The sequence below is a fragment of the Cryptomeria japonica genome, chromosome 2, assembly GCF_030272615.1.
Source record: "Cryptomeria japonica chromosome 2, Sugi_1.0, whole genome shotgun sequence".
Taxonomy (NCBI): Eukaryota; Viridiplantae; Streptophyta; class Pinopsida; order Cupressales; family Cupressaceae; genus Cryptomeria; species Cryptomeria japonica.
In genome coordinates this window covers 593822840-593843337 of record NC_081406.1, presented here as the reverse complement: position 1 = coordinate 593843337, position 20498 = coordinate 593822840, and positions in this window count along the sequence as shown.

Here is a 20498-nt window from a genome sequence, read left to right as displayed (position 1 = left end):
TTGCAAATAGTGCTTCAAGCTCTTCCAATTCTTCATTCTCTCTTCTGATGTCTTCAAGTTCTCTTTCATAAAGTGCTTTCCAATCATATTTCAGAGGAATATAATGGAGGTCTAGTAAGATTTGGGGATGACAAAACTTGTTTGATCAGAGGAAAAGGCACTATATCTTTTGATGGTAAGCACAATACTGACATTGTTTATTATGTTGAAGGTTTGAAGCATAATCTTTTGAGTGTTGGTCAATTAGTTGAAAAGGGATTTCAGTTACAATTCAAGAATGGTAAATGCAAAATCATGAATAGAACTAGTTTGGAAATTGCAACTAGTAATCAGAATATAGGTAATATCTTTCGCTTGAATAACAATGAGAAGACATACTTAATTGCACATATTGATGAAAGTTGGTTATGGCATAAAAGAATTTATCATGTAAATTTTGATTGCATTGTGAAGATCAGTACAACTAAGGTAGTAAGGGATTTACCTAAGATTATTAAACCTCACAATCCGGTATGTAAGGAATGTCAATTTGGAAAGCAAGTTAGAGAAAATTTTAAGAGTATTCCAGAGAAGACAAATAATATTCTTGATTTAATTCACACCAATTTATGTGGTCCAACAAGAACTAGAAGTTTACAAGGAGATATATATTTTATGCTAATCATTGATTATTATTTTAGAATGTGTTGGGTTACTTTTCTCAGGGAGGAATCAGAAGCTTTTGGGAAATTCAAACTATTCAAGGTAATGGTAGAGAATGAAACCGGTAAGAAAATCAAATGTTTAAGACCAGATCAAGGAGGTGAAGTCACATCTAAGGAATTTAATACATTTTGTGAAGTGAATGGAATCAAAAGACAATTATCAGCACCTCAGACACCCCAGCAAAATGGAGTTGTGGAAAGGAAGAACAAAACTATTTTGGATGCAGCTAGAAGCATGATATCAGAAGCAAACCTACCTCATGTTTATTGGAGAGAAGCAGTCAATACAATGGATTACACATTCAAAAAAGTTCACATCAAAGGTGAAACCGGTAATACCCCTTATGAACTATGGTTTGGTAATACTCCTACTCTTAAATATTTCAGAATATTTGGAAGCAAATGTTATATTAGGAGAGATGATTATATTGGTAAATTTGATCCTAGAAGTGATGATTGGTTATTCATCTAAGAGCAAGGCATATAGATATTTTAATAAGAGATTGCATAAAATCATTGAGAGTGCAAATGTGAATATTGATGAATAGTTTAGAGGTAATTCAAAGTCTATGGACTTTGAACTGGCAGTTGATATAATCACAAATGAACCTACACCAAATACACCAGTACAAAATGTTGATCCAGTTACACCGACATCATCTGATAATTCCAGAGTGACTGAAGAACAACATCAAGTGAATACACCCAGGTATGTAAGATTGAATCACTCTGAAAGTCAGATAATTGGGAATAAGTATCAAGGTGTAATGACTAGAGGAAGACTGGCAAATGAAGAGGTATGTCTAATTTCTCAAATTGAACTAGCGTTAGTTAATGAGGCATCTGAAGATAAGCATTGGATTAAAGCTATGGAAGATGAATTAGAACAAATTGAAAAGAATAACACATGGACATTGGTTCCCTAGCCTAAAAACAAAATTATAATTGAAACTAAATGGTTATTTAGAAATAAACTTAATGAAGATGGTAAGGTAATCAGAAACAAAGCAAGATTAGTGTGTAAGGGATATTCATAGAAAGAGGGAATTGATTACAATGAAACCTTTGCACCCGTAGCTAGAATTGAGGTAGTCAGAATATTTCTAGCATTTGTAGCACACAAGAACTATAAAGTATATCAAATGGATCTTAAATGTGCATTTCTAAATGGTGATCTTGAAGAGGAAGTTTACATTGAACAACTTGATGGATTTTCTTTGACAAATGACAAAGATATGGTTTGCAAGTTAAGGAAAATTTTATATGGATTGAAGCAAGCTCCTAGAGCTTGGTATGATAGATTGGACAAATATATTTTGAAGCTTGGTTACACTAAAGGTAATGTTGACAACAACTTATATTTCAAAGTGACTAATGATGACATCTTGGTTATTGAAGTTTTTGTTGATGATATAATTTTTGGAGGAGAACATGGATTGTGTAAAGACTTTTCTAATAAGATGTAGGAAGAATTTGACATGTCTATGATTGGGGAGATAAAATTCTTTTTAGGATTGTAGATTTCACAGATTGGTAAAGGTATATTCATATGTCAATCTAAGTACTTGAAGGAACTACTAAAAAAATTTGGTATGGGAAACTCTAAACCAGTAAGTACTCTTATTACTACAACTGATAAATTATCATTGAAGGATGAATGGGCACCTACCAATCTGACAAGATATAAATCTATGATTGGAGCTTTACTATATTTGACACAAACAAGGCCTGATATTATGAATGTAGTATGTATTGTTTCAAGATTTCTGAGTAATCCTAAGGAAAATCATGAATCAGCAGTGAAAAGTATTTTCCGGTATCTACAAGGCACAATAAATCTTGATTTATGGTATCCTAAAGATGAAAATTTTGATTTATGTGCATAGACAGATGCAAATTGGGTAGGAGATGTAGATGATAGAAAGAGCACCACCAGTGGAGCATTCTTTCTTGGTAGTAGATTGATTTCTTGGTTGAGAAAGAAACAGAGTTGTACATCATTATCAACAACACAATCAGAATATGTTGTAGCAACAACTAATTGTACACAGGTATTGTGGATTAAGCAAATGTTGAAGGACATAAAGGTAAAGTGCAAAGAACCTATAATCATTTACTGTGATAATATGGCAGAAATAGATATATCCAATAATTTGGTATTTGACTCTAAAAATAAACATGTTTCTATCAAATTCATTTTTTTTAAAAGAGAATGTTGAAGAAAAAGAAATGAAATTGGTCTATGTGAATACTAAAGAGTAGATTGCAGATATCTTTACTAAGACTTTGCCTAAGGAAATTTTTGAATATCTCAGAGAGCAGTTTGGGGTTATACCCTCACCGGTAGAGACTTAGACAGTTGGAGCATGGCTTCAGACTGATAGGAATTAACAGAGAAATATTTTTCTGGCTTTGATGAAGGAGAGATACTTCTCAGGGGGAGTAGTTGGTTATAACAATTGGTATTTGTAATTAGTTATATGAATTGGTTGTATCTGGTTTTTGTATTGCTTTGGCATTTGATGTCAAAGGGGAAGAGATATCTATGGAAAAACACATTATCTTTTGGGGAGAGATTATTGTTGGTATTATGGATGTGTTGCATTGGTTTTGTTATTGATGTCAACACTTATCAACACTTATCCTTGTGGATATCTTTGGTTATGTTCACCAACATGTTCAGTAACTTATGCACAGTCACTAGTATCTGGTTCACCGGCAGGATATATTGTTCATCGGCACTGAGGATGATCTGTTATTATCTGAAGATTACTTCATTATGTTGAAGATATTTTTTGGTTATTGGTCTAAATCGAGTTTGCATATTTGTTGTTACCGACAAATAGGTCTAGGTTATGGACCAACAAGCGTTATCTATTCCAGATCAGCATGACATGTTATGGAGATGTTTTATTGATTGGTTATTGTTGTTAATGTATTGAGCTGACATCATGCATCACATATTGATTCATTTGTAATTGATTTAATTGTAATATTCTTAGTGAGCCGACCTACACATTTGGTCTTAGGTTTTGGTATATATGTAAGATCTCATTTGTGAGATTAAGAAGGAAAGGGGTGTGGAAAAAGAATTGTAATAAGGTATATGTGAATATAAGCAGAGCTATACACATAAACATCATTTGAAGATTCAAGGAATGTGTGACGAAGACAATCAGAGCTTAATCGATACTGAATCCAGCATATGAAGATGCTATTTTGAGCAGTACATTATCATTAGATTTAACCATCCAATTGTAGTCAGTGTGACTCCCATTTTGTGATTGAGCAGTGAGCTCTAGGCAGTTGGTCTTTCTACATGTGCAGACCCCATTTGTACGCACATACTGTCTGTAGTAGTATCATCTGATTGTGGGTAAGGTTTCCCACCGTGTTTTTTCCCCTTATAGTATCTCCATGTACAAATAACTATGTTATGTATTGTGGATGTTATTTGTCTTTATGTTTCATGCATTAAAATTTACCGGTACTATTATTAACTGCCAAACTATCTACCGACATTAAGTTTGGTTTACCGGTATTATGCACTAAGTCTGGTTAAGCTATATTTGGGTTGAAATTAATAGACAGCTGATTCACCCTCCCTCTCAGTTGCCTCTAGGTTCTAACAATTGGTATCAGAGCCAAGTCCTCTTTTTGCAGAAGTTTAACAGCTTGAGGAGATACTATGGCAACTAACTATTTCAGGAAGGACAACCTGTAGCTTGACAGAACTAACTATGGTATATGGAAGATCAGAATGGAAACGCATCTGAATTGCATTGGAAAAGACATATGGGATGTTACAAAGAATGGCTATGTTGGACCTGCACATAATGAACCTAATTCACCAACCTTGGCTAAAGATCAAGAGAATGATTGCAAAGCAAGAGAAGCACTTTTGAGCGCATTGTCAAATTAGCAAATCATGGGATTATCAAACCGATCTACTGCTCAATCTATTTGGGATAAATTGGAGACATTGAATGAAGGTGATACCACTGTCAAAATTCCAAAATTGGAATACTTCTGAGTCAGGTATGAAAATCTGAAAATGGAAGAAGATGAAAGGATTTCTTCTTTTATGGAAGAGTTAATGAAATTGTCTTGGGTATACAATGTTGTGGAGGATCCTTAAGTGAAGATGAAATTGTTTCTAAAGTTTTAAGAGAATTTCCACCAGCATACAAAATGAAAGTAATTGCTATTAATGAATTAAGAACAATGCCTAATGCATCAGTATCTAGAGATACTTTGGTTGGAAAACTTTCAGCTTTTGAACTTGAAGAATTTGGTCCTATTGTTACAATTAAGACAAATTTGGCTTTCAAAGATTCATCATCTCTAGCGTCATCATCATTATCTAAAAAATCTGATTGGAAAGCACTCTATGCTAGAGAACTTGAAGAAATCAGAAGAGAGAATGAAGAACTTGAAGATCTTGAAGCACTATTTGCAAGGAAAATTCCTAAAGGTCCAGTTGGAAGTAAGTATGAAGGTAAAGCATCATTTAAATGTTTTAACTGCAATAAAATTGGTCATATGGCATCTAGGTGTCCTGATAGACATGCAAGATTGAAAGAAGAAGCTAAAAGAACATATAAGCCTAACCTTGAATATCAAAGATACATATTTAAGAAGAATAGAGACAAATCATGTTACTATGTTGATGAAGGAGTTACTGATGATTTTGATGAGGAACTGACAGACAATGGATGGGATTTTGTTGCAATAATAGAAGATCAACCGACACCTACTATTCAACCAGTAGAGCAAGCCCTGGCAGCTAAAATTGAATAAAATGATGAATGGAACATTTATTCTAGATGTTCACAACATATGACTGGTGATAAGAGTAAATTCTTAACCTTTTAGGAACACAATGGAGGTCTAGTAAGATTTGGGGATGATAAAGCCTGTTTGATCATAGGAAAAGGCACTATATCTTTATATGGTAAGCACAATACTGATAACGTTTATTATGTTGAAAGTTCAAAGCAGAATCTTTTGAGTGTTGGTCAATTAGTTGAAAGAGGATTTCAATTACAATTCAAGAATGGTAAATACAAAATCATGAATAGAACTGGTTTGGAAATTGCAACCGGTAATCAGACCAAAGGTAATATCTTTCATTTGAATAACAATGAGAAGACATGCTTGATTGCACATATTGATGAAATTTGGTTATGGCATAAGAGACTTTGTCATGTAAATTTTGATTGCATTATGAAAATCAGTACAACTAAGGTAGTAAGGGATTTACCTAAGATCATTAAACCTCACAATCTGGTATGTAAGGAATGTCAATTTGGAAAGCAAGTTAGAGCAACTTTTAAGATTATTCCAGAAAAATCCAATAATGTTCTTGACTTAATTCATACCAATTTATGTGGTCCGGCAAGAACTAGAAGTTTACAAGGAGATATCTATTTATGCTAATAATTGATGATTATTCTAGAATGTGTTGGGTTACTTTTCTCAGGGAGAGATTAGAAGCCTTTGGAAAATTCAAACTATTCAAAGTGATGGTAGAGAATGAAACTGGTAAGAAAATCAAATGTTTGAGATCAGATCCAGGAGGTGAATTCACATCTAAGGAATTTAATACATTCTGTGAAGTGAATGGAATCAAAAGATAGCTATCAGCACCTCAGACACCCCAGCAAAATGGAGTTGTGGAAAGAAATAACAAAACTATTTTGGATGTAGCTAGAAGCATGATATCAGAAGCAAATCTACCTGATGTATATTGGAGAGAAGCAGTGAATACAACAGTTTACATATTCAACATAGTTCACATCAAAGGTGAAACCGGTAAGACCCCTCATGAACTATGGTTTGGTAATGCTCCTACTCTTAAGTATTTCAGAATATTTGGAAGCAAATTTTATATTAGGAGAGATGATTTAATCCTAGAAGTGATGAAGGAATATTTATTGGTTACTCATTTAAGAGAAAGGCATATAGATGTTTTAATAAGAGATTACAAAAAATCATTGAGAGTGCAAATGTGAAGATTGATGAACAATTAAGAAGGTCTATGGACTTTGAACCGATAGTTGAGATAATCACAAATGAACCTATAATGAGTACACTGGTACATAATGTTGATCTAGTCACACCAGCATCACCTGAGAATTCCATAGTGGCTAAAGAACAACAACAAGTGAATACACCTAGGTATGTAAGATTGAATCACTCTGAAAGTTAGATAATTGGGAATAAGTATCAAGGAGTTATGACTAGAGGAAGACTGGCAAATGAAGAGGTATGTCTAATTTCTCAAATTGAACCAGCATCAGTTAATGAGGCATGTGAAGATAAACATTGGATTAGGGTTATGGAAGATGAATTGGAATAAATTAAAAAGAATAACACATGGACATTGGTTCCCCAGCCTAAAAACAAAAATGTAATTGGAACTAAATGGGTATTCATAAATAACCTTAATGAAGATGGTAAGGTAATCAGAAACAAAACAAGATTAGTGTGTAAGGGATATTCACAGAAAGAGGGAATTGATTACAATAAAACCTTTGCAACTATAGCTGAATTGAGGCAATCAGACTATTTCTAGCATTTGCAGCACACAAGAACTATAAAGTATATCAAATGGATGTTAAATGTGTATTTCTGAATGGTGATCTTGAAGAGGAAGTTTACATTGAACAACCTGATAGAGTTTCTTTGATAGATGACAAAGATATGGTTTGCAGGTTAAGGAAAGCTTTATATGGATTGAAGCAAGCTCCTAGAGCTTGGTATGCTAGATTGGACAAATATATTTTAAAGATTGGCTACACTAAAGATAATGCTGACAACAACTTATATTTCAAAGTGACTAATGATGACATCTTGGTTATAGAATTTTTTGTTGATGATATTATTTTTTGGCGGAGAAGATGGATTGTGTACATACTTTTCTAATAAGATGTAGGAAAAATTTGAAATGTCTCTGATTGGGGAGATAAAATTCTTTTTAGGATTGCAAATTTCACAGACTGATAAAGGTATATTCATAAATCAATCAAAGTACTTGAAGGAATTACTTAAGAAATTTTGCATGGAAAACTCTAAACTGGTAAGTACACCTATGACTACAACTGATAAACTATCATTGAAGGATAAATCAACACCTGTTATTCCGATAAGATATAAATCTATGATTGGAGGTTTATTGTATTTGACACAAACAAGACCTGATATTATGAATGCAGTATGTATTGTTTCAAGATTTTAGAGTAATCCTAAGGAAAATCATGAATCAGCAATGAAAAAGATTTTTTGGTACCTACAAGGCACAACAAATCTTAGCTTATGGTATCTTAAAGATAAAAAATTTAATTTATGTCCATACATAGATGCAAATTTGGCAAGAGATGTAGATGATAGAAAGAGCACCACCGGCGGAGCATTCTTTCTTGGCAGTAGATTAATTTCATGGTTGAGCAAGAAACAGAGTTGCACATCTTTATCAACAATAGAATCAAAATATGTTACAACAACAACTAATTGTACACAAGTATTATGGATTAAGTAAATGTTGAAGGACATAAAGGTAAAATGCAAAGAACCTATAATCATTTACTGTGACAATATGGAAGCAATTGATATATCAAAGAATCTGGTATTTCACTCTAAAACTAAACATGTTTCTATTAAATTCAATTTTCTGAAAGAGAATGTTGAAGCAAAAGAAGTGAAATTGATTTATGTGAATACTAAAGAGAAGATTGCAGATATCTTTACTAAACCTTTTCCTAAGGAAAATTTTTAATATCTAAGAGAGCGGCTTAGAGTTATACCCTCACCGGTAGAAACTTAGACAGTTGGAGCATGACATTAGATCGACATAATTAACAAAGAAATCTTTTTCCAGCTTTGATGAAGGAGATCTACTTCTTAGGGGGAGTAGATTGAATAAATTTGGTTATAATAATTGGTATTTGTAATAAGTTCTATGAACTGATTGTATTTGGTTGTGTAATGCTTTGGCATTTTGATGTCAAAGGGGGAGAGATATCTATGGAAAAACACATTATCTTTTGGGGAGAGATTGTTACTCTTTGTATCTGTATTTTGATTTTTGGTTGATGACCTCTTTGGGAGATTTTTGTTTTTTGGTTTTTGGCATTTCTGCTTTGGCACTTAGATGGTTTTTCCATCTTGTGTTGCCATCATTGCCAAAGGGGGAGATTGTTGGCATTATGGATGTGTTGCATTGGTTTTATCATTGATGTCAACACTTATCCTTGTGGAGATCTTTGGTTATGTTCACCGACATGTTCAGTGACTTATGCATAGTCAACGGTATCTGGTTCACTGGCACTGAGGATGATCTATTATCATCTAGAGATTACTTGGTTATGTCGAAGACATTGTTTGGTTATTGGTCTAAATCGAGTTTGCATATTTGTTGTTACTGGCAAATAGGTCTAGGTTATAGACCAAAAAGCATTATCTATTCCAGATTAGCATGCCACATTATGGAGATGTTTTATTGATTGGTTATTATTGTAAATGCATTGAGTCCACATCATGCATCACATATTGATTCAATTGTAATTGATTTAATTGTAATTCTTAGTGAGTTGACCTACACATTTGGTCTTAGGTTTTGGTATATATGTAAGATCTCATTTGTGAGATTAAGAAGGAAAGGGGTGTGGAAAAGGAATTGTAATAAGGTATATGCGAATATAAGCAGAGCTATACACACAGACATCATTTGAAGATTCAAGGAAGGTATGAAGAAGACAATCAGAGCTTAACCGGTACTGAATCTAGCATATGAAGATGCTATTTTGAGCAGTACATTATCATTGGATTTAACCATCCAATTGTAGTCAGTGTGACTCCCATTTTGTGATTGACCAGTGAGCTCTAGGTAGTTGGCCTTTTTGCATGTGTAGACCCCATTTGTACACACATACTATCTGCAGTAGTATCATCTGATTGTGGGTAAGGTTTCCCATTGTGGTTTTTCCCCTTACATAGTTTCCACATACAAATAATTGTGTTATGTGTTGTGGATGTTATTTGTCTTTATGTTTCATGTATTAAACTTTATCGGTACTGTTATTAACTGCTAAATTGTCTACCGACATTAAGTTTGGTTTATTGGTATTATGCACTAAGTTTGGTTAAGTTATATTTGGGTTGAAATTAATATAGAACTGATTCACCCCCCCTCTCAGTTACCTCTAGGTCCTAACAATTATTCCAAGGGGGAGAGATATTATGTATTTTGATTTCTAGTAATTGATCTCTTTGGGAGATTGTTGGTTTTAGGTTTTTGGCATTTCTGCTTTGGCACTTAGATGGTTTTTCCATATTGTGTTACCATCAATGCCAAAGGGGGAGATTGTTGGTATTATGGATGTGTTGCAATGATTTTGTCATTGATGTCATCACTTGTCAATACTTATCAGCACTGGAGATCTTTGGTTATGTTCACCGGCATGTTCAATGACTTATGCACAATCACCGTAATTGGTTCAGTAGCAGGTTATATTGTTCACCGACGCTAAGGATGATCTGTTATTATCTGGAGATTACTTGGTTATGTTAAAGACATGGTTTGGACACTTGGTTTTGGTGATTTGGTTATTGTTCTAATTGAGTTTGCATATTTGATGTTACCGACAAATTGGTCTATGTTATGGACCGGCAAGCATTATCTATTTCAGATCAGCATGACACATTATAGAGATGATTTATTGATTGGTTATTATTGTAAATGCATTGAGCCAACATGATGTATTGCATATTGATTCATTCGTAATTGATTTAATTATAATATTCTTAGTGAGCTGACCTACACATTTGGTCTTAGGTTTTGATATATATGTAAGATCTCATTTGTGAGATTAAGTAGAGGAAGTCAAAAAGGGATTGTAATAAGGTTTATGTGAATATAAGAAGAGATATACACGCAAACATTATTTGAAGATTCAAGGAAGGTATGAAGAAGACAATTAGAGCTTAACTGGTACTAAATCCAGCATATGAAGATGTTATTTTGAGCAATACATTATCATTGGATTTAACCATCCAGTTGTAGTTAGTGTGACTCTCATTTTGTGATTGAGCAGTGAGCTCTAGGTAGTTGGCCTTTCTACATGTGTAGACCCCATTTGTACACACATACTATTTGCAGTAGTTTCATATGATTGTGGGCAAGGTTTCCCACTGTGGTTTTTCCCCTTACAGGGTTTCCACATACAAATATCTATGTTATGTGTTGTGGATGTTATTTGTCTTTCTTTTTCATGCATTAAACTTTACCGATACTGTTATTAACTGTTAAACTGTCAACCGACATTAAGTTTGGTTTACTGGTATTATGCATCAAGTTTGATTAAGTTATATTTGGGTTGAAATTAATAGACAACTGATTCACCCCCCCCCTCTCAGTTGCCTCCGTGTCCTAACAACTACTGGTTTGTAGTACTTCCATCAAGCCTCTTTTCCTATTTTCCAATGAGGCTCCAGTTTGCATAGGACCTCAAGCCTTCTTGCCTAAGTCACCTTCTGTAACTACATCATCATTAGAATAGCCAACTTGAAGATCTGACCTTAACACTGATCTTCTTGAATGATAGATCAGTTGGCTTATTTTGTCTTCCCTTGAACCGATTGAACCTTGATCATCTATCTTTGATATTGCTTCCATGTTGTTTGGAAGACATCACCTTTTCTACTGAGATACACCCCTCCATCGGTCAGTGTTAGTCATCAATGACAAATCTCAGCTAATATACCGATTTACTAGATTAACCGATTTTGTCAATATTAGTAATGCCAACAACATGCACATTTAGAACCCATATGTCAATGTTGAATATGATTTTTCCTCCTAAATCTTCACTAAAATATATGAAGGGTTGATGAGGGTTAGAAAAGGTGATAGAGTAATTCATTTTAAATGTTACTCTCTTTTGTATTATATAATTTTTTTTTCAAAAGAAGTCTGGTTGGGATAAGAAAATGAGATTGAAAATGGTTGGTAAGTTTGGTAAGCCACAACTAGTACAATGTTAGACTTATGTGTGGGACACAAAATGTGTTAACTCATATTATCTAATGCTTCATGAACACTTTTATATGAAGATAATTAGGTGGTATGGATTATCTTGCACTAGTTTGCCAACTACAATCATACACTTGTTAAGAGAAAAAAAGATGAAAGGTCAAGGGACAAGGGACTTGATGAGGGTCATGATCACAATTTTGGTGATTGGTTCTTCTTTTCAGACATGTCTTTTATTAGAGTGTATGAGTACCCTTAGGCACCACATTTCTTTCTTAGGGTTGCCTCCCCTAGATTATCTTTCTTAAAATTTATGTGGCAGCTCATGTGGATGGAGAAAGAGCTTATGGAAAAGGATAGAAAAGGTACCCACATGCCATGATGCACAAGATTTATTGATTTTGAAATTAGATGTGACACATTGGAATGTTGGCATTGTGTTGTCATTGATGTCAACCGGTATCCAAGTTTATGTTACCGATATGCAAGTAGGAGTATTGTAGATTGTTGGCATGTTGATGTCAATCGGTAAGAAAGCAAAGAGACAAATTGAAGGACCCAGATAAGAAGATGAAATGATGTGAAGTGTTTTCCACTTTGGAAAAATGGTTTAGGATTGTCACCGGTAAATGATAGCATGTCCTAACCGACAGAACAAAGAAGTGCATGATATGCAGGTTAACTGGTTAGTGTATATCGATAGCATGTTCGGTTGGTAAGCGAGTTTGAACCAACACAATCAAGTGAGTTGGATGCTGAAAGAGATGTCATGTGGACTCCAGGTGGTGAACATGCAGTGGTAGGTGAAGAGTGCATAAACAAGGTAGTTGCCGACTAGGTCGATATTAAATGAAGACTATGAAAATCACAGATCAATTGTAGAGGATTGTGGCTCAAAGCAGATCGAAAGGTAGAGATTTTATTTTTTTTGGTATTTTGATCGAAGAAGGACATCTGATCGTCTTGTTGATCTAGAGAAGGAAACAACTAAATCATTTATTGTGATAGACAAAATCAAAGTCGATGAATAGGATCCAGTTTGCTAAATATAGTAAACATGTATTGGAAGGATAAAAAGTGGCACTGATGTTTGATTTGTTGTAGGTTGTCAATCCAAGAAATAAGATTTGATTTGATTTGATACAAACTGAATCAGTGAAGAAAACCCTAGGCGTGTAAAGTTTGAGTTTTTGTTTTGATGGGAAAGCATGTGGATAAATATGCAGATCAAAGACTTAAGAGGTTGGATAGCAGATGAGTGATGAGAAAGTGTGGTCATGTTAGAGGAGAGTTGATCAATCTAAGTGCCTATAGAAAAATATTGAAGTGACTGAGTGTTAGAAGAACAATTGGGAAGAAGGGTCAAACTGACAAGGTTTAAGGTAACCGATAAACTGTTACAAAGCATAATAGTCCATCAAACCAAAAAAGATTAAACCGGTAAGGTAGCCATTGAGAATGAAGGAGAGAAGAGAGAGTGTGAGAGGAGATTCAGCTAGGAAAAAGCTAAGTTGAAGAGGATTCAGGCAGAGAGAACTCAGATCCAGTAGAGAAGAAGCAATGTGACTAGAAAATAGTTCAACCGACAGAGTGAATAGGTTGCAAAAGTTACAAAACTCATTTATAACAGTGTTTATCATTGTATTTTTTTTATATCTCATTATATTTCACTGAGTGGGTCCTTAGTGTAGGGTTCGGTGCTCCTTGAGTTGGTGCTCAGAATAGATTAGGGGTAAAACTCTTATTTCATTATGAGTCTAGATTGGAGCAGTAGATCCTCAACAACATTTCTCATTGAGGTTTTTTCTACATTAGGTTTTCCTAGTATATTCGGTGTTATGTGATGTACTCAATGATATCTTGTGTTCTACAATTGGTATAAGAGTCAAGTTCCATGTTGGTCAAATCTTTCTCTAGCTTGTGTAGATTCTGGTTTAAGAACGCAATGGCAAGGAATGAATCCTCCTACTCCAAAGCTCCCATGTTTTATGGTGCCAACTATGCCTTCTCGAGCAGAAGAATGAAAAATTATCTATCTTCCCTATCTTTTGATGTTTGGATTTCTATGAAGAATGGGTATATTGTCCCTAATGATTCCCCTACATATTTGGATGCAAAGAAGGAGTATGAAAACAATGCCAAGGCCAAGCATGCTTTTTTTAGTGGATTGTTTGATAATGAGTTAAGGTTATGCATTGCTCTTCTGCCAAGGAAACTTGGGATAAGTTGAAGAGATTATTTGAAGGATATTTCAAGGTCAAGGAGGCTAAACTGCAAACACTAAGAACTCAACTTGAAGGCTTGAAAATGAAAGATGAAGAAAAGATTGCTGATTATCTTGAAAGAATTGATGAAACGATGAATACTATTAAAGGACTTGGAGAGGATATATCTGATGAAGTTATTGTCAAAAAGGTACTTAGATAACTCACATCTAAGTATGATACAAAATTCTCTGCAATAGAAGAAACCAAGGATCTGAAAACCTTTTCAATGGATGAGTTATTTGGGTCCCTAACTGCTTATGAGATGAGAACAGCCAGTGAAGAAACTTCAAGGAAAGAGGTTGTTTTCAACTCCATCAAAAAAGGTAAGGAAAAAGTTTCTCATTGAGAAATTAGTGAAGACTCGGATATAGTGGTAGCAAACTTTGTAAGGAAGCTTAAAAGAGGATCCATTAAGTACAAAGGAAAATTGCCTTTCAAATGTTTTAACTATGGAAAAATAGGACACTTTGCTTCAAAATGTCCCTATGGTGAGAATGTTGGAGAGGAGAAACAAAGCACCAACAAAACTTTGGGTAAGGATAAAAAGAAGAAAGCCTATCGACAAGAAAGAAGAAGCTATCAGAAATAGAACAACTTGTATACTTTTAAAGATGATGCTACAGATGAAGAAAGTGCCTCAGAAGATGAATGTTGTGAGGATTAAAGAGAAATTAATCTCTTCATAACACAAGATGAACCAATTGATGGAGCTAATGAAGATAAAGACATTGAAGTTGGAGTGGACTTGGAAGGTGAGCTCATAAGTGTTCTTGAGGAGTTGAGAGAAACAAGAAGAGAACTCAAGAAATTTAAGTGTGCTGCTGCAAAAGAACAAGGTCATTTAGAGAAATTTGTGGAGTCAAAGAAAATAATTTCTGATATGAAACTCCAGTTGGAAGAATCTAAAAGGATATGTGAAGTTACATCCTCTGATTTGATAAAGAAGGAGAAGGAGCATCAGAATTTGGAAGAATAAATTGTAAGGCTCATAAAGGAGTTTGAAAAGAGCAAGAATGAATTAAAGATGAGGAGCAAATATGAAATCAACACTGAAGCCTTGAACAAGATGTTGAGTAATCATAAGCACTTACAAGATACTGGAGGTATAAGATTTGAAGAGGGACAGAGTTCCAACAACAAAGACACACCCTATAAGGAGATACAATTTACTTCTTCAAGTGAAAGTAAAGAAAAACAAACCTTTACAGTTAGCAAAGCTACTGAGAAGAAGACCTATGATGAAGCTGCTAGAAATTAGTGTGTGAACTGGAATGCTCAAACCTTGAACCAAAAGGCTCACTCATTGTACCAGAATGCAGATCCTAAAGGAAATCCCAAGGTTGACAATGAAGGGTTCACTAGAGTCAATAACATGAGAAGAAAACACCCGGTGAGAAAAAGATTTTCCAGTCCAGAGAGACAAGATTGGTATGTACCCAAATTCCATGGTTACTGTCACCGGTGTAATAAGTTTGGACATATAATTGTTGATTATAGTTTAATACATAAGCCCCATCATAGTTTTAAAAGTATAAATATGTTTGCTGCACTCTAGGAAATGAATGTTATTTGTTATCAATGTAATGGGTTTGGTCATAGAAGTTATGAATGTAGGAGAAGTCAGTCGGTATCTTACAATAGTTTTTCAAATTCCTCTTTCAATGTCAATGTGAAATGCTATCATTATCAAAATTTTGGTCACGTTGCAAAGCATTGCAAACTCCAAACAACTAAGCAAAATAAGTCAATACCGGATTAAAAACCAAAAGAAAAACTAGAGCAAAAAGGTGTTGCAGGAAAGGAGAAGGAAGTCAAATAGTTTTGGGTAGAATACGATAAGAATAAGGCCGAGTCAAGTCTGATCGTCCAAACTGCCCTGCATGCAGAAAGAAGAAATTTATGGGTAGTTGATGGCAGTTGTTCCAATCACATGACTAGAGACAAAAAAAGTTAATCAAGTTTGAAGATAAAAATGGAGGTTTAGTTAGGTTCAGAGACAACTCTTCAATCAATATAAAAGGCAAAGGTACTCTGAACATAGATGGCAAATTAAAAGCATGTGATGTTTAGTAAGTGGAAGGCTTAAAACATAATTTGATGAGTGTGAGTGTAGAGCCCCTCCCCTATCAATCTTTGGTTAACTCAGTTGACCATGGTTGACCTTACTAATAAATGCTATAATTCAATAGGATGGGCTATGTTAGACGGATACATTGGTGAGAAAAGTAATTGAACCAGGTTACGAACACATTTCACCTTAAGGTGTACATTTTGATGTGTTATGGATACATAACTTTATATGATTCTAGAATAGGATAACTTTGAGACGATGTATGTCATTATTGGATTTGCAGGACTTTACTATGATAGAAATAGGATGCATGTCTTATGTATGGATCATAATTATGAGGATTATGATAATTTATTATGTGGATTTATTTTGATATAAGATATATCGATTTGTTTAAAGGTAAATTGTATGCAGAGTGTTTGATGTGTATTCTTATTCATGTGTTTAATATTATATGAGGTTATTTGGAATTACTAATCTGCAATTGAGATGTGCAAGAAAATTATCCATGTGACCATGGAAACATTATGGAGAACCAAACCTAGACCTATGTACATTCGTAAAGCCAGGGGTTGTCTATTTGGAGAGACAACACCCCGTATGTATTGTATTTTATTTTTGAAAGTAAATGTTGCGTGTGTGTGAAATTAAATTTATTAGTTTGTGTAAATCCAACAAGAGAAAAATTTCATGTGTAATTTTGTAATGTATTTTATTGTGTCACTTGACACGTGTTGATTTATGTCTTGATTTTTGACTTGTCTCTTGGATAGAGTTGTTTCAACCATAGCCTTTTCAAACATTTGAATGTGGTTCTAAATTTTCCTTGGGTAGAGAGTCTTTGGAGTGGTCAACTCAGGTTTGACCTGAAAGTTAACTTCAGATGGGTTTCTAAGGGGTCAAATGGACTCCTAAGGGTAGTTTAAAAGTTTTTCCTAAAGCCTATAAGATATACCTATGGGTTAGGAGTATTTTTAGGCATCTGACTACTCCCATGTGACTGTTTAGTCACCTCAAAAAGTGGGTTTCCTAAGGTGAGCGAAAATTCAATTTAGAAGGTGCCATCTAGGTTAGATAACCTTCCCTTTTGATGTGAGATCCTTTTTCCCACTTTCTCTTACTTTTTCCTTTTTCAGTTTTAGAAACCTGTGAGAACTCTCACTGAGGTCTTTTTAGGCAAGAATGAGAGACTTTGTGGGTAATCACCCACTCTCCATTTTTGGCGATCATGCAATTTTGAAAAGAATAGGTTTTGGGATAGAATTTTGGCTAAGTGTAGAAGGAAGAATTGTGGAATTGGGCTGCTCATCCTCAAACTAGTTCTAGCAAACCTTTGGGCACATTGAAGGTTGGTTCATCTTCTCCTTTTTGTTTCTTTTTACGTTGCATGTTTATGTTGGAAAGATTGCTTGTATGTAAAAGTTGGTTCTTGTATTTTCCTTTGTGAAAATTATTATGTGACCTATCTATTACTTCTTTTATGCATTTTCTTGTGATTTGGGAGTAACTAAGGCCTTCTACTCTTGGGAGAGTAGGATGGTCTTGTGGGTGGTAGAAGTTTGACAGCCCTCTAGTGAGAGGCTCTCATTATGAGAGTGAACTCAAGGGGTGTATATGTGACCCTTGCTGCATGGCCTGGTTTATGCATTTGGGGGTCATAAGGGGAGAAAGTATGGCATGAATGCCTTGGGGGGCATAAGGATGTGGGGTTAATGAACTTATGATATATCTTTATGTGCCATGAGGTGGCTTTGTGATCTACCATTCTTGCAGTCTCCTCAGGGTATTTGGTCCACTACCACCTGTGTAAAAAACATCACATTTTGTGATGAAGTGTAGCCTTGGTTGGGAAAGTGTTGTTGTGTGTTTTTCCCTTGCTTGTTGTGTTTGCATGTGTGTAACCTATCTAGGGCTTGGTTCTCCAAGCTCAGGGGTGGCTTCTACAAAGCCTAGGCTGGGAGGTGAGCACTCCATGGTCAAAACCTTATGATTTAATTGCATTATTGCTTGGAAAGAAAAGAAAAAGATAAGTTTGAAAGTTGTTGGTTTTACTTGATTTGTAGAAAAAGATTAAGGAATGAAATACCATATTTTAGTTGCAGCAATGAAAAGGAAAAGCTATATGTTGTATTTATTTTGAAAAGAAATGTATTTATTTGTTTGAGCCTTTGATAGTAAAGAGAGGCTAAGAGGGGTTTTCTTCCCCTTTGTAAAATTTACTATTTTGGGAATGATAACAGTTTTCTAATTCTTGTTTTATCAAAATATATATATATATTCTTCTATTAAGTTATTATTGCAAAAATGAAATGTTTATATTTGAAAATTTGTTCCTATAGCTATTGAAATAATGTTTGTTGTATTTATGTTTATTCTGAAAATAAAAGTTCATTTTATCTTCTTATGCATAGTAAAATAATGGAAATGAGTAAAGTAATAAACTTGCATGTTAGTAAGAGAATATTAATCATTTAGTCCTAATTATTTATTTCCAAATACCAATCCTGGTTTAATAGATTTATCATGTCTATCTCTAAGATTAATTTAAATGATTCTAGTATAATGTATTGGTTGTTAAAGTTTATTAAATTATGTCATTTTCCCTTTTATTTATTGTAGGAAATAAATCTAAAATTAAATAGTCTATCTCTAATTTTAGCAACATGGTATTTAAAAGAAATAGATATACATTGATTTAAATCTGTAAATTTTAATTAATCTATTTAAAAGTAAAAAAATATATATTTGCATATTAAATTTAGCCCTAGATATCATATGAATCTAAAATATATATATATATATATATATATATATATATATATGTATGTATACATATATGTATATACATATATACATATATATGTATATACATATACATATATATATGTATACATATATGTATATACATATATACATATATATGTATATATATACATATATACAGTATATACATATATACATATATGTATATATGTATATATATATATATATATATTTATATATATAAATATATATTAAATAAAATAATAATAAAAAAAAAATATAAACTTTTTTTGGCAACCCTACCCCAAGGGGATCTGGAGCCGAGGCTCCCATGAGCCCCAAGGGTGGTGCGGGCTCTCTGTGGTCCACAACTCATAGAAGCGTTGAGGTGCCACTGCAGGCTGCGACTCGCAAGGGCGGCCGAGGCCACCACTACGAGCCGCATCCCGCAAGGGCGCCGCGGCGTCATTGCGGGCCACGACACGCAGGGGCGGCCGAGGCTGCCACTACGAGCTGCATCCCGCAGGAGTGCTACGGCATCACTGTGGGCTGCAACATGCAAGGGCGGCTGAGGCTGCCACTATGGGCCACGACCCGTAGCGGTGCCGGCACCACTGCGGGAGGTATGGCCTTTTGCCACTGCCCTCTACGTACAAGCGCCCTGCACGTGAGGCCCCCCCATGCAGCCACCCTCCTCCACCATTTTCTCTTCGGCCTCCTCCCTATGTAAAACATGAAACCCTAACCCGATTTGGGTTAGGGTATTTTGGAATTAGAAAAGAAATAAAAAAAAGATGTTAGTATTCTTTGTTTATAACTGTTAGATTTTAGGGTTCATGGTTATTTTATAATTTAAGAACTTAAAAACCTTATATCCTTTTATATATATATATATATGAATGTATAATCTCTAACTTTAGATTGATTATTTTACCTTCATATTTTATATGTTTATATAAACATTTAAATATGATGATTTAAATTTTAATTCTTTTGAAGCTTTATATGTTAGGAAATTATATCGATTTATTTTGTATGATTTTTGGCCATAGGGGATTAACTTTAGTCCACCTAAATTTAGGCTTGTCGAGAATAAACTTTATAGGGCAAATTTTATTATGGATTTAATTAGCCCTTTAGACACATTATAAATTAGTGTTAAAATAATTCGTGGGATTTAAAAATTCAATTGCTAGAGTTAATTTAATTAATTCCTACAATGATTAAAAAGATTGATTAAGATTAATAATATCCGTTGTCAATTAATTTAGAGATTTTTGCATAAATGAATTTATTTATTTATTAAATGGTGAGATAATAATAATTTCTTTGGAAGAGGATACCGTGGTGGAATTATATATATTCGAAAATAAGTCCAAGACCTTGATCTTGCGAACTCATTTAGCCCAGATGGAATCTTATACTAAATAAAGCAATTAACATTTTAACGTTTGACACTTCAATTTTCAATTGCTCGATTAATTAATATTATTACGTTAAAATCATATTAATAATTAATTTATAGACGCAAGATTTAATCAAGTATAAAAGAAGGATGTATTATCACGGATGGAGGAAACTTGTTAGGAGATAAATAATTATTATTGAATCAAGTAATTATATTAATGCCTATTTAGTAGAAGTCGATCTAATTAAGAATT